Source organism: Pseudophryne corroboree, unplaced genomic scaffold (genome assembly GCF_028390025.1).
Source record: "Pseudophryne corroboree isolate aPseCor3 unplaced genomic scaffold, aPseCor3.hap2 scaffold_1678, whole genome shotgun sequence".
In the NCBI taxonomy this organism is placed as follows: Eukaryota; Metazoa; Chordata; class Amphibia; order Anura; family Myobatrachidae; genus Pseudophryne; species Pseudophryne corroboree.
This window is the reverse complement of record NW_026968314.1, coordinates 84,216-104,810: the sequence shown is the minus strand read 5'-3', so window position 1 is coordinate 104,810 and position 20,595 is coordinate 84,216. Positions and strand designations below refer to the sequence as shown.

The following is a 20,595-nucleotide window of genomic DNA, read 5'->3' as shown; positions in this document are numbered from 1 at the left end:
CATTGGAAAATTCAGGGCTATAACGTGTAGATGAAGCACTAATAGGAGGCTTTAAAATTTTCATTCTAATGTCCTTCGTTTGGGAGAAAAATGCAAAGGTACAATACAGCTTTTCCTTGCCGATATCTCTCTTTTGCAAAGAGATAGGCATTGGAAAATTCAGGGCTATAACATGTAGATGAAGCACTAACAGGAGGCTTTAAAATTTTCATTCTAGTGTCTTTCGTTTGGGAGAAAAATGCAAAGGTACAATACAGCTTTTCCTTGCCGATATCTCTCTTTTGCAAAGAGATAGGCATTGGAAAATTCAGGGCTATAACGTGTAGATGAAGCACTAACAGGAGGCTTTAAAATTTTCATTCTAGTGTCCTTCGTTTGGGAGAAAAATGCAAAGGTACAATACAGCTTTTCCTTGCCGATATCTCTCTTTTGCAAAGAGATAGGCATTGGACAAATTCAGGGCTATAACGTGTAGATGAAGCACTAACAGGAGGCTTTAAAATTTTCATTCTAGTGTCTTTCGTTTGGGAGAAAAATGCAAAGGTACAATACAGCTTTTCCTTGCCGATATCTCTCTTTTGCAAAGAGCTAGGCATTGGAAAATTCAGGGCTATAACGTGTAAATGAAGCACTAACGGGAGGCTTTAAAATTTTCATTCTAGTGTCTTTCGTTTGGGAGAAAAATGCAAAGGTACAATACAGCTTTTCCTTGCCAATATCTCTCTTTTGCAAAGAGCTAGGCATTGGAAAATTCAGGGCTATAACGTGTAGATGAAGCACTAACAGGAGGCTTTAAAATTTTCATTCTAGTGTCTTTCGTTTGGGAGAAAAATGCAAAGGTACAATACAGTTTTTCCTTGCCGATATCTCTCTTTTGCAAAGAGATAGGCATTGGAAAATTCAGGGCTATAACGTGTAGATGAAGCACTAACAGGAGGCTTTAAAATTTTCATTCTAGTGTCCTTCGTTTGGGAGAAAAATGCAAAGGTACAATACAGCTTTTCCTTGCCAATATCTCTCTTTTGCAAAGAGCTAGGCATTGGAAAATTCAGGGCTATACCGTGTAGATGAAGCACTAACAGGAGGCTTTTACATTTTCATTCTAGTGTCCTTCGTTTGGGAGAAAAATGCAAAGGTACAATACAGCTTTTCCTTGCCGATATCTCTCTTTTGCAAAGAGCTAGGCATTGGAAAAATCAGGGCTATAACGTGTAGATGAAGCACTAACAGGAGGCTTTAAAATTTTCATTCTAGTGTCTTTCGTTTGGGAGAAAAATGCAAAGGTACAATACAGTTTTTCCTTTGCGATATCTCTCTTTTGCAAAGAGATAGGCATTGGAAAATTCAGGGCTATAACGTGTAGATGAAGCACTAACAGGAGGCTTTAAAATTTTCATTCTAGTGTCCTTCGTTTGGGAGAAAAATGCAAAGGTACAATACAGCTTTTCCTTGCCAATATCTCTCTTTTGCAAAGAGCTAGGCATTGGAAAATTCAGGGCTATACCGTGTAGATGAAGCACTAACAGGAGGCTTTTACATTTTCATTCTAGTGTCCTTCGTTTGGGAGAAAAATGCAAAGGTACAATACAGCTTTTCCTTGCCGATATCTCTCTTTTGCAAAGAGATAGGCATTGGAAAATTCAGGGCTATAACGTGTAGATGAAGCACTAACAGGAGGCTTTAAAATTTTCATTCTAGTGTCTTTCGTTTGGGAGAAAAATGCAAAGGTACAATACAGCTTTTCCTTGCCGATATCTCTCTTTTGCAAAGAGATAGGCATTTGAAAATTCAGGGCTATAACGTATAGATGAAGCACTAACAGGAGGCTTTAAAATTTTCATTCTAGTGTCCTTCGTTTGGGAGAAAAATGCAAAGGTACAATACAGCTTTTCCTTGCCGATATCTCTCTTTTGCAAAGAGATAGGCATTGGAAAATTCAGGGCTATAACGTGTAGATGAAGCACTAATAGGAGGCTTTAAAATTTTCATTCTAGTGTCCTTCGTTTGGGAGAAAAATGCAAAGGTACAATACAGCTTTTCCTTGCCGATATCTCTCTTTTGCAAAGAGATAGGCATTGGAAAATTCAGGGCTATAACGTGTAGATGAAGCACTAACAGGAGGCTTTAAAATTTTCATTCTAGTGTCTTTCGTTTGGGAGAAAAATGCAAAGGTACAATACAGCTTTTCCTTGCCGATATCTCTCTTTTGCAAAGAGCTAGGCATTGGAAAATTCAGGGCTATAACGTGTAGATGAAGCACTAATAGGAGGCTTTAAAATTTTCATTCTAATGTACTTCGTTTGGGAGAAAAATGCAAAGGTACAATACAGCTTTTCCTTGTCGATATCTCTCTTTTGCAAAGAGATAGGCATTGGAAAATTCAGGGCTATAACGTGTATATGAAGCACTAACAGGAGGCTTTAAAATTTTCATTCTAGTGTCTTTCGTTTGGGAGAAAAATGCAAAGGTACAATACAGCTTTTCCTTGCCGATATCTCTCTTTTGCAAAGAGCTAGGCATTGGAAAATTCAGGGCTATAACGTGTAGATGAAGCTCTAACAGTAGACTTTAAAATTTTCATTCTAGTGTCTTTCGTTTGGGAGAAAAATGCAAAGGTACAATACAGCTTTTCCTTGCCAATATCTCTCTTTTGCAAAGAGCTAGGCATTGGAAAATTCAGGGCTATAACGTGTAGATGAAGCACTAACAGGAGGCTTTAAAATTTTCATTCTAGTGTCTTTCGTTTGGGAGAAAAATGCAAAGGTACAATACAGCTTTTCCTTGCCGATATCTCTCTTTTGCAAAGAGATAGGCATTGGAAAATTCAGGGCTATAACGTGTAGATGAAGCACTAACAGGAGGCTTTAAAATTTTCATTCTAGTGTCTTTCGTTTGGGAGAAAAATCAGCTTGAATGCTTCAGGGGCTGGGGCATAGCCAACATGAGCCCCACACCGAAGGAGGGTGGAGGTGTTTAATGCAAACTAGGGGTCAGACAAGCGCCGCAAAAGGCCACCATGCCCTGCACGCACCTTTTCTGTTTTCATATGCAGACGAGGGTTGAAGCCAACTTTGACCCACTGCTTGGATGACATCACCATATGCAAATCCATCTGCGGCAGGCCTTCCCCCAGGAATGCTTGCACTAGTTGTTGCATTTGGTTTGTTGTTTGGGGGTGCTTCAGTATTAGGCAGCCTTCTGCCCTCCCATGTTCATCTGAAAATATGTGTTCTCCCTGCAGTTGTTGTCCCCAGATGAGAGTTCCCTTGTGCTGCCTCAGTTGAATCTCCTTAACTTGACAGAGATGTGCCTGAGCAGCGGCCCTCCCCAGCTCTATCCCAAATCATACTTATTTTGCATAGGAGATACCATGGTCATGAAGATTATTCTCCCAGGGTGAGGTTCATTCATTGCATTCTGGGTATGCTGACCCCTGTGATTTCCCCAAATGTGGGAAACTCGACTGCTTTATTTGTGGTAGTGGGGGACTGTGTTTGTGTTTTCCTCTGGTCAGCTCTGGTAAAAGTCAGATTTCTTTGTTTCAGAGCCTTGTTCTTCTTTTGAGAGTTCCCTTGTGCTAGTTCTTCAGAACGAACAAATCTTTTGCTTTTTACTAAAGATTTCCGTGGAGAGGAGCAAAACTGAGTTTTATCTCAATTTTTGCATGCCCCGTCTTATTGGGGTTTCTTTTATCAGTTTAAAGATAGAACGAGTGTGCTTTAATGTAAGCTCATTTGCGTAGAAATGACAGTAAATGTTTGTTTCTTTTCAAACAGAACTTTCTTGACTATACTAATTGCTTGAAAGATCTGGGAGCACATGGAAAAGAGTACAAACCATGTTTATAGCAAGGGGAAGCCTGGTGAGAAATCTGCTTTCTTTCTTTCAAATTGGGTGCTCACTTTGAGCTGAATGAGGACTGCTGGCATGGCACTCAGGCGACAGGTAGAATCTTGGTCATGCTGTGGTTTCTCTTCAGAACGAACAAATCTTTCGCCTTTTACTAAAGATTTCCGTGGAGAGGAGCAAAACTGAGTTTTATCTCAATTTTTGCATGCCCCATCTTATTGGGGTTTTATTTTATTGGTTTAAAGATAGAACGAGTGTGCTTTAATGTAAGCTCATTTGCATAGAAATGACAGTAAATGTTTGTTTCTTTTCAAACAGAACTTTCTTGACCACACTAATTGTTTGAAAGATCTGGGAGCACATGGAAAAGAGTACAAACCATGTTTATAGCAAGGGGAAGCCTGGTGAGAAATCTGCTTTCTTTCATTCAAATTGGGTGCTCACTTTGAGCTGAATGAGAACTGCTGGCATGGCACTCAGGCGACAGGTGGAATCTTGGTCATGCTCTGGTTTCTCTTCAGAACTAACAAATATTTCGCCTTTTATTAAAGATTTCCGTGGAGAGGAGCAAAACTGAGTTTTATCTCAATTTTTGCATGCCCCATATTATTGGGGTTTCTTTTATCAGTTTAAAGACAGAACGAGTGTGCTTTCTTGTTAGCTTTAATGTAAGTTTATTTGCATAACAATGACAGTAAATGTTTGTTTCTTTTCAAACAGAACTTTCTTGACCATGCTACTTGCTTGAAAGATCTGGGAGCACATGGAAAACAGTACAAACCATGCAGTATCACAAGAGCCTTTATTTGATCTTTCATGAAGATAGAGCAGAATTGAGGACACGTCAACAATTTCTGCCGAAGGTGGTTCATCTTTCCACATGGTGCCTTTGGCCACTGACACCTTCATTGAGTCAAAGTCTCTGGCTGTGGTCAGAACTTTGAAAATTTATGTCACCAGAACGGTTCAGATTAGGAAAACAGAGGCTCTGTTTGTCCTGTATGCTCCCAACATGATTGGGTGTCCTGCTTCCATGCAGACCATTATGCGCTGGATCTGTGGTAAAATTCAGCATGCTCATTCCACGGCAGGATTGCCGTTACTGAATTAGGTGAAGACCCATTCTACTAGAAAGGTGGGTTCATCCTGGGCAGCTGGTCGGGGAGTCTCGGCATTGCAACTTTGCCGAGCAGCTATTTAGTAAACACTTTTGCTAAGTTTTACAAGTTTGATACCTTGGCTGATGATAACCTCAAGTTGGGTCATTCGGTGCTGCAGAGTCGTACGCACTCTCCCACCCGTTCAAGAGCTTTGGTATAACCCCATGGTTCTTAATGTGACCCCAGCATCCTCTAGGTCGTATGAGAAAATAGGATTTTAATACCTACCGGTAAATCCTTTTCTCTTAGTACGTAGAGGATGCTGGGCACCCGTCCCAGTCCATACTGTGTCTGCAGTTATTACTTGTGGTTATACACATGTTGTGTTACGGTTCTGGTCAGCTTTTTGCTGCAATTGTTCATGCCGTTGGCTTGTGTTCTGTTGAATGCCACGTTCTGCGGCATGCTTAAGGTGTGAGCTGGTAAGATGCTCACCTTAGTTTAACAATAAATCCTTTCCTCGAAATGTCCGTCTCCCTGGGCACAGTTCCTATAACTGGAGTCTGGAGGAGGGGCATAGAGGGAGGAGCCAGTTCACACCCTTTGAAAGTCTTAAAGTGCCCATGTCTCTTGCGGATCCCGTCTATACCCCATGGTTCTTAATGTGACCCCAGCATCCTCTACGGACTAAGAGAAAAGGATGCCCTTGTGTACTATCCTGACTTCTCCTCCCGTCTGCTTACTTTGTGCCTTCCAACGCACAATGCGAACTACAGGTGGTGCTGCAGGGCCCACACCCTTTTACTTGCCTTACAGAGCAGCTCTGGAGCTGTTACAGTGCCCAGCTGCTGCAAGAAATCAGCATGAATGCTTCAGGGGATGGGGCATGGCCAACATGAGCCCCACACCAAAGGAGGGTGGGGGTGTTTAATGCGAACTAGGGGTCATCCAAGCACTGCAAAAGGCCGCCATGCCCTGCATGCCCCTTTTCTCTTTTTATATGCAGATGAGGGTTCCAGCCAACTTTGGCCCACTGCTTGGATGACATCACCGTATGCAAATCCGTCTGCTGCAGACCTTCCCCCAGGAATGCTGTTACTAGTTGTTGGATATGGTTTGATATTTGATGGTGCTTCAGTATTAGGCAGCCTTCCGCCATCCCATGTTCATCTGAAAAGATGTGGTCTCCCTGCAGTTGTTGTCCCCAGACGAGAGTTCCCTTGTGCTTCCTCAGTTGAATCTCCTTAACTTGACGGGGGAGGGGCTGCCCGAGCTGCCACCCTCCCCAGCCCTATCCCAACTCATACTTATTTTACATATTAGATCTCTTGATCATGAAGATTGTTCTCACAGGGTGAGGTTCATCCATTATATTTTAAAATAGGAAGGTACAAATTACATATTTGAATTGCATCTATGTGCTGGATTCAAATGTCCCCCCCCCTTCCTTTCTCAATTGTGCCCGTCAGCAGCTATTCTAAGGTTGCTGCCAATGGGTGTGACACATTAATTTCTTCTGTGGGGTACACTGGACTCCACAAGGATTCACATTGGGGTGTAGAGTAGGATCTTGATCTGAGGCACCAACCGGCTCAAAGCTTTTGACTGTTCCCAAGAAGCTCAGTGCATTCTCCTCTATAACCCCGCTTCCATGAACAGGGAGCTCAGTTTGTAGTTGGTGCCTTCAGTAGCAGGCCAATTAACAGGGGCCTGCCTCAGGCAGCCTATTCTTAGCTATTAATTTTGACAAGAAAAGAAGAACTTGTTTTATGAGAATCTACAAGGGCTGCAGCAGGCTAGGTCTAATAGACATCTTTACTGCAGCTTCATCACTCCCAGCGGCGCTATATACTCCCGTGCCCTGGTTGCTGGGTCACTGCAGCGGAGGCTCCGGTTTCATCCTAAGGTCAGTCACACACACACCACCCTTCCGGATCACGAGGCCGCTGATGAAGGGGAGCGAGGCCGTAGGGGGTGGGCCGTGTGCGCACTGCGGTGGACACTGATTACTGGGCAGCCGCTCCACTAGCCACCAGGTACAGTTAAGGAGCACAGGTCTGGGGGTTTTTCTCCTATATTAACCCAATTTTGTACTGCCCGCAGCGCATTGTGATAGGTAATAGGGCCTGATTCAGGTTGGATTGCAATCACAATAAGCGATCCAACTGCAAAAATTGCTAAGAGCATACGCATGTGCCTGCATTTTCTGCGGCACCCCGCAGAGAATGTGATCGCCTCTGCCTGTCAATCGGGGTGGGGAAGGGGGGGAGAGGTGGGTCAGCAACACTCCATTTCCAAGTCAGGGATGGAGCGGTGCGGGGGCAAGGCTTCAAAATGGGGTCTGCAACGGAGGAGACACAGGGGGCGTGGTCACAGCGGCTGTATGACATCACATTCAGCCGCTGTGATCACAAAAATGGTGGCGGCTTCCTGCGCGCACATACAGTCTGCACCAGCAGGAGCCTACACCATTTTTTATGATCACGCTGAACTGCAGTGCGACTGCAATTACAGCATGGTCAAGAAGGGAGGCGTCATGCTGGGTGGCCATGCCCTGTCACTGTGCAGGAGCCAGCACCGCTCACACACTAGTCCCCGGGTGCAGCCCCCAACCCCCGGGACACCCGGAGCAACAAAATGTAGATTCAGGCCACCAGGCCACGCCCCTACCTATGAAACCATGCCTCCTTTTTACCATTGCGCTGCTTATCTGCGCGCACTGCATTACAATCTCCCTCGCCACCTCTCTGTGTGTCACCAGTGATAGTGACACCTCTGCCATGCTTGTAGCAGCTGGTCCTAAGATCTACGCCTCAAACCCTGAGTGTTTGCCCTTGTGACTTGTTGATCATCATAGCGAAGCAGATGCTTACAGAAAACTGCAGGGGCTTAGATTGAAAATAAAAAAATTGATGGGTATAAGGTAGAGAGGAGCGGGTTCGGTTCTCCGAGAACCGAATTCCCCACGAACTCCACGTGGTTTACACTGGTCCGAGGCAGGCTTGGTTGTTCCCGCCTGACTCGGAAAACCTGAACAAGGGAAAATGTCATCATCCCGCTGTCGGATTCTCGCGAGATTCGGATTCCATATAAAGAGCTGCGCGTTGCTGCCATTTTTACTCGTGCATTGAAGAGAGAGCGGAGAGGACGTGGCTATGTTCTCTCAGTGGAAATCTCAATATCAGTGCTCAGTATCAGTGGTTACTTATTGCTGCTCAGTAATACTAGTAGTGTGTCTCTCCTGCTCAGTGTCAGTTCTCAGTAGTATCCTCATCAGTGCTCAGTATCACTGCTCATTGTCTTGTGCTGCATTGTGGTGCTCAGCATACTACAGTACATTACTAATAGTCCAGTGCTGCATCTTGCTGCTCAGTGTCAGTTCTAGTATCCTCATCAGTGCTCACTATCACTGCTCATTGCATTGTGGTGTTCTGTATACTACAATAACATAGTAATATAGTAACATAGTTTTTGAGGTTGAATAGAGGCAAATTGCCCATCGTGTTCAACCTGTTTTAAGTTGTGATGATTCTACATACTTGCTGAATAATGTTTTATGACTAGTTAGCTACTATAACTCATGTTACCCCCGGATTAACCATGTTGATATTTTAAGTATTATAACCTTGGATAGCTTTTTCATTCAGAAATGTATCCATTCCTTTTTTAAATCCAATTACAGAGTCCGCCATTACCACCTTCCCTGGCAGGGAATTCCACATCCTGATTGCCCTAACAGTGAAGAAACCTTTCCTCCATTGCGTTCTGAACTTTCCTCCAGTCGCAGCGAGTGACCACGTGTTCTTTTAATAAATAATTCCTCTGATAACTCTTTGTTATGTATCTTTACATATTTGAAGATATTAATAATATCTCCTCTTAGGCACCTCTTTTCTAGTGTATAAATATTCAGCCTAGTAAGTCTTTCCTTATAGTCCAGTACTTTTAGGCCTTTAATCAATTTAGTCTTCAGGATCTCTTACACTTCCATGAGCAGCAGAGTAGTGCAATGGAAGCATGCTGGGCCCATAACCCAGAGGTCGATTGATCGAAACTATCCTCTGCTATGTGCATTTTTTTTTTTATAATTAAAGTAATCAAAAACTGGGATTGATATTTTGGCTCTTTTATTTTTACTTAAAGTACAATAACTTTTATCATTTTAATTTGTTTTAATAGTATATTGACAGCATTGTTTTCTTTAAAAAATCCACTTAATTTTCTTTACCCTATTACTGAAATGGTAATTGACAAAAACAAACTACATTGTCACCAGAAGAGCAATGCAAAATGTACAAGTGATATATGAAAATCATCTTCCATCTTGAATTTCAATGATGCATTGGGACAACAATTTGTGAGAAACATCTTCACCCACAAAGAAAGATTTTCTTAATTCCTTACCTGTGTGCTGATTAGATATCACCTTGTTTTCACATTAAACAGACTTCCCCGTGAGGAAGCAGCAAGGATGCAGTGACGTTTCCTGGTGTCAACCTGTATTATTTCAGTAGACATTGAAATGAGGATGCATCTTTGATGCCTTTCCAATGAAGCAAGTTTATTTCAGTAATAGGTGAAAAACCATTCCTACAAAGGTGTTAATCAGAGACTTGGCTTTGTGGACACTTTTCAGAGAGCAAATTTGTTAGCATAAACATAAAATCAGAAAATGAAGAGCTGTTTAATCACTCAATTGGACTTTTCTGCCAGCATATTTTTTTTCTCTGCAACCCACTGCTAAATTGTGCTTCCTAGCTGTTTTTTTATAAAATCACTTAATCAAATCTAACTCTGATTACATCAGAGAAGGCCAGGTACCCTACACCATAAGGGGGGTTTTTGAAATTTTGACTTGTCTACTTAAAGATCACCAAAATCTGATTACAAGGTCAATTACATCCCTGGGTGGGATTGAACCACCAACCTTTTGGTTAATAGCCAAACATGCTAACCGATTGCGCCACAGAGACACCTTGCAAAAGTCAATACTGACAAAGGCTAATAATCATTCATCTAGAACGTTTCCTAGAAAAACTTTAAAAAGTCAATAATCTGGAGAATTTTTGTAAGAAACACATTGGTACTTTCCCATGATGAGTGAGTGCTTCAGGATTTCTTGCACTTACATGGGCTATTAACCAAAAGGTTGGTGGTTCAATCCCACCCAGGGATGTAATTGACCTTGTCATCAGATTTTGGTGATCTTTAAGTAGACAAGTCAAAATTTCAAACCCCCTCTTATGGTGTAGGGTACCTGGCCTTCTCTGACGTAATCAGAGTTAGATTTAATTAAGTGATTTTATAAAAAACAGCTAGGAAGCACAATTTAGCAGTGGGTTGCAGAGAAAAAAATAACATTTTAAACCTACCGGTAATTTTTTTTTCTCGTAGTCCGTAGAGGATGATGGGGACTCCGTAAGGACCATGGGGGATAGACGGGCTCCGCAGCAGACATGGGCACTTTAAGAAAGACTTTAGATCTGGGTGTGCACTGGCTCCTCCCTCTATGCCCCTCCTCCATACCTCAGTTAGAGAAACTGTGCCCAGAGGAGACAGACAGTTCGAGGAAAGGATTTTTGTTAATCCAAGGTCAAGATTCATACCAGCCACACCAATCACACCGTATAACTTGTGATATACTACCCAGTTAACAGTATGAATCAAATCTAACTCTGATTACATCAGAGAAGGCCAGGTACCCTACACCATAACAGGGGTTTTCGAAATTTTGACTTGTCTACTTAAAGATCAACAAAATCTGATTACAAGTTCAATTACGTCCCTGGGTGGGATTGAACCACCAACCTTTTGGTTAATAGCCGTACACACTAACTGATTGCGCCACAGCGAAACTTTGCAAAAGTACATACTGACAAAGGCTAATAAGCATTCATCTAGAACGATTCCTAGAAAAACTTTAAAAAGTCAATAATCTGGAGAGTTTTTGTAAGATGTTTCTTCCAGCAACCAATGAAGAAACACATTGGTACTTTCGCATGATGAGTGAGTGCTTCAGGATCTCTTGCACTTACATGTGCAGCAGAGTACTGTAATGGAAGCATGCTGGGTCCATAACCCAGAGGTAGGCAGATTGAAACTATCCTCTGCTATATGACTTGTCTACTTAAATATTACCAAAATTTGATGACAAGGTCAATTACGTCCCTGGATGGGATTGAACCACCAACCTTTTGATTAATAGCTGAACACACTAACCGATTGCGCCACAGAGACACTTTGCAAAAAGTACATACTGACAAAGACTAATAAGCATTCATCTAGAACGTTTCCTAGAAAAACTTTAAAAAGTCAATAATCTGGAGAGTTTTTGTAAGATGTTTCTTCCAGCAACCAATGAAGAAACACATTGGTACTTTCCCATGATGAGTGAGTGCTTCAGGATCTCTTGCACTTACATGTGCAGCAGAGTACTACAATGGAAGCATGCTGGGCCCATAACCCAGAGGTAGGCAGATTGAAACTATCCTTTGCTATATGCATTTTTTTTTTGTTCATTAAAGTAATCCAAAACTGGGATTGATATTTTAGCTTTTATTTTTACTTAAAGTACAATAACTTTTACCATTTTAATTTGTTTTAATAGTATATTGACAGTGTTGTTTTCTTTCAAAAATCCAATTAATTTTCTTTACCCGATTATTAAAATGGTAATTGACAAAAACAAACTACATTGTCACCAGAAGAGCAATACAAAATGTACAAGTGATATATTAAAATCATCTTTCCAGCTTGAATTTCAATGATGCATTGGGGCAACGATTTTGTGAGAAACATCTTCACCCTTAAATAAAGATTTTCTTTATTCCTTACCTGTGTGCTAATTAGATATCACCTTGTTTTCACATTAAACAGACTTCCACATGAGAAAGCAGCAAGGATGCAGTGGCGTTAATGTTTCCTGGTGTCAACCTGTATTATTTCAGTAGATATTGAAATGAGGATGCATCTTGCTGCCTTTCCAATGAAGCAAGTTTAATTTAGTAATAGGTGAAAAACCATCCCTACAAATATGTTAATCAGATACTTGGCTTTGTGGACACTTTTCAGAGAACAAATTAGTTAGCATAAAAATAAAGCCAGAAAATGAAGAGCTGTTTAATCACTCAATTGGATTTTTCTGCCAGCATATTTCTTTTTCTCTGCAACCCACTGCTAAATTGTGGTTCCTAGCTGTTTTTTTATAAAATCACTGATTCAAATCTAACTCTGATTACATCAGAGTAGGCCAGGTACCCTACACCATAAGAAGGGGGTTTGAAATTTTGACTTGTCTACTTAAAGATCACCAAAATCTGATAACAAGGTCAATTACATCGTTGGGTGGGATTGAACCACCAACCCTTTGATTAATAACCAAACACACTAACCGATTGCGCCACAGAGACACTTTACAAACATACATACTGACAAAGGCTAATAAGCATTCATCTAGAACGTTTCCTAGAAAAACTTTAAAAAGTCAATAATCTGGAGAGTTTTTGTAAGATGTTTCTTCCATCAACCAACGAAGAAACACATTGGTACTTTCCCATGATGAGTGAGTGCTTCAGGATCTCTTGCACTTACATGTGCAGCAGAGTACTGCAATGGAAACATGCTGGGCCCATAACCCAGAGGTAGGCAGATTGAAACTATCCTCTGCTATATGCATTTTTTTTTGTTAATTAAAGTAATCCAAAACTGGGATTGATATTTTTGCTCTTTTATTTTTACTTAAAGTACAATAACTTTTACCATTTTAATTTGTTTTAATAGTATATTGACAGTATTGTTTTCTTTCAAAAATCCACTTAATTTTCTTTACCCTATTATTAAAATGGTAATTGACAAAAACAAACTACATTGTCACCAGAAGAGCAATACAAAATGTACAAGTGATATATTAAAATCATCTTTCCAGCTTGAATTTCAATGATGCATTGGGGCAACGATTTTGTGAGAAACACCTTCACCCTTAAATAAAGATTTTCTTAATTCCTTACCTGTGTGCTAATTAGATATCACCTTGTTTTCACATTAAACAGACTTCCACATGCGAAAGCAGCAAGGATGCAGTGGCGTTTATGTTTCCTGGTGTCAACCTGTATTATTTCAGTAGACATTGAAATGAGGATGCATCTTGCTGCCTTTCCAATGAAGCAAGTTTAATTCAGTAATAGGTGAAAAACCATTCCTACAAAGGTGTTAATCAGAGACTTGGCTTTGTGGACACTTTTCAGAGAGCAAATTTGTTAGCATAAACATAAAATCAGAAAATGAAGAGCTGTTTAAACAGCTACTGCCTGAGGGTCTCTTGACCTGGTGCAATACCTCTGTAGCTTTTTGTTGAGGCGGGACGCCATCATGTCTATCTGGAACAGTCCCCACCGACTTGCAATCTGTGCGAAGACTTCCTGATGGAGTCCCCACTCTCCTGGATGTAGGTCGTGTCTGCTGAGGAAGTCTGCTTCCCAGTTGTCCACTCCCGGAATGAACACTGCTGACAGTGCGCTTACATGATTCTCCGCCCAGCGAAGAATTCTGGTGGCTTCCGCCATCGCCACTCTGCTCCTTGTGCCGCCTTGGCGGTTTACATGAACTACTGCGGTGACGTTGTCTGACTGGATCAGAACTGGTTGGTCGCGAAGTAAGGTCTCCGCTTGACATAGGGCGTTGTATATGGCCCTTAGCTCCAGGATGTTGATGTGAAGACAAGTCTCCTGACTTGACCAAAGACCTTGGAAATTTCTTCCCTGTGTGGCTGCTCCCCAACCTCGGAGGCTCGCGTTCGTGGTCACCAGGATCCAGTCCTGAATGCCGAACCTGCGGCCCTCTAGAAGGTGAGCACTCTGCAGCCACCACAGGAGAGATACCCTGGCCCTGGGGGACAGGGTGATCAACTGATGAATCTGTAGATGTGACCCGGACCACTTGTCCAGTAGGTCCCATTGCAAGATCCTCGCATGGAACCTGCCGAAGGGAATGGCCTCGTATGATGCCACCATCATTCCCAGGACTCGAGTGCAGTGATGCACTGACACCTGTTTTGGTTTCAATAGGTTCCTGACCAGAGTCATGAGTTCCTGGGCCTTTTCTATCGGAATATAAACCCTTTTCTGGTCCGTATCCAGAATAATGCCCAAGCAAAGTCAGACGAGTCGTAGGAACCAACTGCGACTTCGGGATATTGAGAATCCAGCCGTTTTGCTGTAACACCTTCAATGAAAGTTATACGCTGTTCAGCAACTGCTCTCTTGATCTCGCTTTTATGAGGAGATCGTTCAAGTACGGGATAATTGTGACACCTTGCTTTCGCAGGAGCACCATAATTTCCGTCATTACCTTGGTGAAAATTCTCGGAGAAAATTCTGGAGAGACCAAACGGCAACGTCTGAAATTGGTAATGACAATACTGTACCGCAAATCTTAGGTACGCCTGATGAGGTGGATAAATGAGTACATGAAGGTATGCATCCTTTATGTCCAGAGATATCATAAAATCCCCCCCTTCTAGGCTGGCGATGACCGCTCTTAGCGATTCCATCTTGAACTTGAACCTTTTCAAGTATAGGTTCAGGGATTTTAAATTTAATATGGGTCTGACCAAACCGTCCGGTTTTGGGACTACAAACAGGGTCGAATAATTTCCCTTTCCTTGTTGAAGCAGGGGAACCTTGACCACCACCTGTTGAAGATACAATTTGTGAATTGCATTTAACACTATCTCCCTTTCCTGGGGAGAAGATGGTAGGGCCGATTTGAAAAACCGGCGAGGAGGCACCTCTTCGAATTTCAGCTTGTAACCCTGAGAAACAATTTCTATTGCCTAGGGATCCACCTGCGAATGAACCCAGATGTGGCTGAAAACACGAAGACGTGCCCCCAACTGGGCGGACTCCTTTAGCGGAGCCCCAGCGTCATGCGGTGGATTTTGTAGAGGCCGGGGAGGACTTCTGTTCCTGGGAACTAGCTGTGTTGTGCAGCTTCTTCCCTCTGCCCTTACCTCTGGCAAGAAAGGACGCACCTCGTACTTTCTTGTTTCTCTGTGATCGAAAGGACTGCATTTGATAATGTGGTGCTTTCTTAGGCTGTGAGGGAATATAAGGCAAAAAATTTGATTTACCAGCTGTAGCTGTGGAGACAAGGTCCGAGAGACCTTCCCCAAACAATTCCTCACACCTGTAAGGTAAAACCTCCATATGCCTTTTTGAGTCGGCATCACCTGTCCATTGCCGGGTCCATAGGACTCGTCTAGCAGAAATCGACATAGCGTTTATTCTAGAACCCAGTAGACTAATGTCACTTTGAGCATCTCTCATATATAGGACAGCATCTTTTATATGCCCTATGGTCAATAACATAGCATCCTTATCTAGGGTCTCAATCTCTGCTGATAAGGTATCTGTCCATGCTGCCACCGCGCTACAACCTCGGCCGACGCAATTGCCGGTCTGAGTAAGGTACCAGAATGTGTGTAAATGGACTTTAGGGTAACCTCCTGCTTGCGGTCAGCAGGGTCCCTGATGGTAGCCGTATCCTGGGATGGCAGCGCTACCTTTTTGGATAAGCGTGTCAATGCTTTATCCACCCTAGGGGAGGATTCCCACCGTATCCTGTCCATTGGCGGGAAAGGATACGCCATAAGAATCCTTTTGGGAATCTGCAGCTTTTTGTCTGGAGATTCCCAAGCTTTTTCACATAATTCGTTCAACTCATGTGAGGGGGGAAAGGTTATCTCAGGTTTCTTTCCCTTATACATGTGTACCCTCGTGTCAGGGACAGGGGACTCTGTGATGTGCAAAACATCTTTTATTGCAATAATCATATATCGAATACATTTAGCCAATTTTGGTTGTAACTTTGCATCATCGTAGTCGACACTGGAGTCAGAATCTGTGTCGGTATCTGTGTCAACTATTTGGGATAGTGGGCGCTTTTGAGACCCCGAAGGTCCCTGCGACATAGGGACAGGCATGGGTTGACTCCCTGACTGTTCCCTAGCTTCAGCTTTGTCTAATCTCTTGTGTAATAAGTTTACATTAGCACTTAAAACATTCCACATATCCATCCAGTCAGGTGTCGGCGTTGTCGATGGAGACACCACATTAATTTGCTCCTGCTCCTCTCTAGGAGAGCCTTCTACCTCAGACATGTCGACACACGTGTACCGACACACCATACACTCAGGGAATCCTCTTATCTGAGGACAGTTCCCCAACAAGGCCCTTTGGAGAGACAGAGAGAGAAAGTATGCCAGCACACACCCCAGCGCTATATGACCCAGGAAAAAAACACAATCATTTTATGTTTACCCAGTAGCGCTGTATTTCCATATATATATGCGCCTAATTATGTGCCCCCTCTTCTTTAAGACCCTCTTTCTACCGTGGTATAAGCAGGGGAGAGTCCATGGAGCTTCCCCTCAGCGGTGCTGTGGAGAAAATGGCGCTGGGGAGTGCTGAGGGAGAAGCCCCACCCCCTCAGCGACGGGCTTCTGTCCCGCTCAAATAGCCCCCCCCATAAAAAAATGGCGGGGGCTCTTATATATATATACAGTGCCTAGCTGCATATATATTTATTTTGCCAAAGAGAGGTCTATATTGCTGCCCAGGGCGTCCCCCCTGCGCCCTTCACCCTTACACTGACTGCCGTGTGTGAGGTGTATGGGAGCAATGGAGCACAGCTTTACTGCTGTGCGTTACCTCAGTGAAGATCATGAAGTCTTCCGCCGCCTCTGAAGTCTTCTTTTCTTCTCATACTCACCCGGCTTCTATCTTCCGGCTCTGCGAGGGGGACGGCGGCGCGGCTCTGGGACGGACGGCGAGGGTGAGACCTGCGTACCGATCCCTCTGGAGCTAATGCTGTACAGTAGCCTAAGAAGCAGAGCCTATCAACTCACAGAAGTAGGTGTGCATCTCTCCCCTCCGCCCCTCGATGCAGGGAGTCTGTTGCCAGCAGGCTCCCTGAAAATAAAAAAATCTAACAAATATACTTTCTGTCAGGAAACTCAGGAGAGCTCCCTGAAAAGCACCCAGTCTCCTCTGGGCACAGTAGTAAACTGAGGTCTGGAGGAGGGGCATAGAGGGAGGAGCCAGTGCACACCCAGATCTAAAGTCTTTCTTAAAGTGCCCATGTCTCCTGCGGAGCCCGTCTATCCCCCATGGTCCTTACGGAGTCCCCAGCATCCTCTAGGACGTAAGAGAAAAATTATGCTGGCAGAAAAATCCAATTGAGTGATTAAACAGCTCCAGAGCTGCTCTGTAAGGCAAGTAAAAGGGTGTGGGCCCTGCAGCACTACCTGTAGTTTGCATTGTGCATTGGAAGCCTAGTTTGCTGTCTGTTTCCACTTCTTTTTTCTTGATCCCCTCCCGTCTATACCCTTGTGCACTATCCTGACTTCTCCTCCCGTCTGCTTACTTTGTGCCTTCCAATGCACAATGCAAACTACAGGTAGTGCTGCAGGGCCCACACCCTTTTACTTGCCTTACAGAGCAGCTCTTGAGCTGTTACAGTGCCCAGCTGCTGCAAGAAATCAGCGTGAATGCTTCAGGGGCTGGGGCATGGCCAACATGAGCCCCACACCGAAGGAGGGTGGGGGTGTTTAATGCGAACTAGGGGTCTTGCACAATGCGAACTACAGGTAGTGCTGCAGGGCCCACACCCTTTTACTTGCCTTACAGAGCAGCTCTGGAGCTGTTACAGTGCCCAGCTGCTGCAAGAAATCAGCTTGAATCCTTCAGGGGCTGGGGCATAGCCAACATGAGCCCCACACCGACAGAGGGTGGAGGTGTTTAATGCGAACTAGGGGTCATCCAAGTGCCGCAAAAGGCCGCCATGCCCTGCACGCCCCTTTTCTCTTTTCATATGCAGACGAGGGTTGAAGCCAACTTTGACCCACTGCTTGGATGACATCGCCATATGCAAATCCATCTGCTGCAGGCCTTCCCCCAGGAATGCTTGCACTAGTTGTTGCATTTGGTTTGTTGTTTGGGGGTGCTTCAGTATTAGGCAGCCTTCTGCCCTCCCATGTTCATCTGAAAATATGTGTTCTCCCTGCAGTTGTTGTCCCCAGATGAGAGTTCCCTTGTGCTGCCTCAGTTGAATCTCCTTTACTTGACAGAGATGTGCCTGAGCAGCGGCCCTCCCCAGCCCTATCCCAAATCATACTTATTTTGCATAGGAGATACCATGGTCATGAAGACTGTTCTCCCAGGGTGCGGTTCATTCATTGCATTCTGGGTATGCTGACCCCTGTGATTTCCCCAAATGTGGGAAACTCGACTGCATTATTTAATGCGAACTAGGGGTCATCCAAGCACCGCAAAAGGCCGCCATGCCCTGCATACCCCTTTTCTCTTTTCATAAGCAGACGAGGTTTGAAGCCAACCTTGACCCACTGCTTGGATGACATCACTTGCTGCCTTTCCAATGAAGCAAGTTTAATTTAATAATAGGTGAAAAACCATCCCTACAAAGGTGTTAATAAGATACTTGGCTTTGTGGACACTTTTCAGAGCACAAATTTGTTAGCATAAAAATAAAGCCAGAAAATGAAGAGCTGTTTAATCACTCAATTGGATTTTTCTGCCAGCATATTTCTTTTTCTCTGCAACCCACTGCTAAATTGTGCTTCGTGGCTGTTTTTTTTATAAAATCACTTAATCAAATCTAACTCTGATTACATCAGAGAAGGCCAGGTACCCTACACCATAACAGGGGTTTTCGAAATTTTGACTTGTCTACTTAAAGATCACCAAAATCTGATAACAAGGTCAATTACGTCCCTAGGTGGGATTGAACCACCAACCTTTTGGTTAACAACTGAACACGCTAACTGTTTGTGCCTCAGAGACACTTTGCGAAAGTACATACTGACAAAGGCTAATAAGCATTCATCTAGAACGTTTCCTAGAAAAACTTTAAAAAGTCAATAATCTGGAGAGTTTTTGTAAGATGTTTCTTCCATCAACCAATGAAGAAACACATTGGTACTTTCCCATGATGAGTGAGTGCTTCAGGATCTCTTGCACTTACATGTGCAGCAGAGTACTGTAATGGAAGCATGCTGGGTCCATAACCCAGAGGTAGGCAGATTGAAACTATCCTCTGCTATATGCATTGTTTTTTGTTAATTAAAGTAATCCAAAACTGGGATTGATATTTTTGCTCTTTTATTTTTACTTAAAGTACAATAACTTTTACCATTTTAATTTGTTTTAATAGTATATTGACAGTATTGTTTTCTTTCAAAAATCCACTTAATTTTCTTTACCCTATTATTAAAATGGTAATTGACAAAAACAAACTACATTGTCACCAGAAGAGCAGTACAAAATATACAAGTGATATATTAAAATCATCTTTCCAGCTTTAATTTCAATGATGCCTTGGTGCAACAATTTTGTGAGAAACATCTTCACCCATAAAGAAAGATTTTCTTTATTCCTTACCTGTGTGCTGATTAGATATCACCTTGTTTTCACATTAAACAGACTTCCCCATGAGGAAGCAGCAAGGATGCAGTGACGTTTATGTTTCCTGGTGTCAACCTGTATTATTTCAGTAGACATTGAAATGAGGATGCATCTTGCTTCCTTTCCAATGAAGCAAGTTTAATTCAGTAATAGGTGGATAATCATTCCTACAAAGGTGTTAATCAGAGACTTGGCTTTGTGGACACTTTTCAGAGAGCAAATTTGTTAGCATAAACATAAAATCAGAAAATGAAGAGCTGTTTAATCACTCAATTGGACTTTTCTGCCAGCATAATTTTTTTTCTCTGCAACCCACTGCTAAATTGTGCTTCCTAGCTGTTTTTTATAAAATCACTTAATCAAATCTAACTCTGATTACATCAGAGAAGGCCGGGTACCCTACACCATAAGAGGGGGTTTGAAATTTTGACTTGTCTACTTAAAGATCACCAAAATCTGATAACAAGGTCAATTACGTCCCTGGGTGGGATTGAATCACCAACCTTTAGGTTAATAGCCATACACACTGACTGATTGCGCCACAGCGACACTTTGCAAAAGTACATACTGACAAAGGCTAATAAGCATTCATCTAGAACGTTTCCTAGAAAAACTTTAAAAAGTCAATAATCTGGAGAATTTTTGTAAGAAACACATTGGTACTTTCCCATGATGAGTGAGTGCTTCAGGATCTCTTGCACTTACATGGGCTATTAACCAAAAGGTTCCCACCCAGTGATGTAATTGACCTTGTGATCAGATTTTGGTGATCTTTAAGTAGACAAGTCAAAATTTCAAACCCCCTCTTATGGTGTAGGGTACCTGGCCTTCTCTGACGTAATCAGAGTTAGATTTAATTAAGGTGCGCAAGGACATAGAAGGGAGCGGTTTAAGAAAAGAGAAGTGGAAACAGACAGCAAACTAGGCTGGAGAGAGACCTGAGACAAAGAGATCTGAATTATACGAGAGCCGACCAGGGGAAACACAAATTATGCAGTCAAGTTTCCCACATTTGGGGAAATCGCAGGAGCAGCACACCCAGAGTGCAATGGGTGAGCCTTGCCCTGGGAGAAGCACCTTCATGATCATAGTATCTCACCTGGCAGGTAAGTAGGAGTTGGGCTAGTGCTGGGGAGGGTCGCTGCTCGGGTACGCCCCTGTCAAGTGAA

General features: G+C 43.0%; 5 non-coding genes and 1 pseudogene across 5 annotated transcripts; 5 read left to right on the top strand and 1 right to left on the bottom strand.

Moving 5' to 3' along the window:
• Positions 1-3,345: 3,345 nt before the first annotated feature.
• LOC135001874 (U1 spliceosomal RNA) lies at positions 3,346-3,509 on the top strand. The gene has a single exon (XR_010203194.1). It is a non-coding gene; the product is annotated as a U1 spliceosomal RNA (small nuclear RNA).
• A 59-nt stretch (positions 3,510-3,568) lies between these two features.
• Positions 3,569-3,685, top strand: LOC135001857 (U5 spliceosomal RNA). The gene has a single exon (XR_010203178.1). It is a non-coding gene; the product is annotated as a U5 spliceosomal RNA (small nuclear RNA).
• A 274-nt stretch (positions 3,686-3,959) lies between these two features.
• Positions 3,960-4,075, top strand: LOC135001852 (U5 spliceosomal RNA). The gene has a single exon (XR_010203173.1). It is a non-coding gene; the product is annotated as a U5 spliceosomal RNA (small nuclear RNA).
• A 275-nt stretch (positions 4,076-4,350) lies between these two features.
• On the top strand, positions 4,351-4,466 carry LOC135001855 (U5 spliceosomal RNA). Its single transcript, XR_010203176.1, has one exon. It is a non-coding gene; the product is annotated as a U5 spliceosomal RNA (small nuclear RNA).
• Positions 4,467-18,115: 13,649 nt separating this feature from the next.
• LOC135001846 (U1 spliceosomal RNA) lies at positions 18,116-18,294 on the top strand (annotated as a pseudogene).
• Positions 18,295-20,377: 2,083 nt separating this feature from the next.
• On the bottom strand, positions 20,378-20,540 carry LOC135001891 (U1 spliceosomal RNA). Its single transcript, XR_010203210.1, has one exon. It is a non-coding gene; the product is annotated as a U1 spliceosomal RNA (small nuclear RNA).
• Positions 20,541-20,595: the final 55 nt, after the last annotated feature.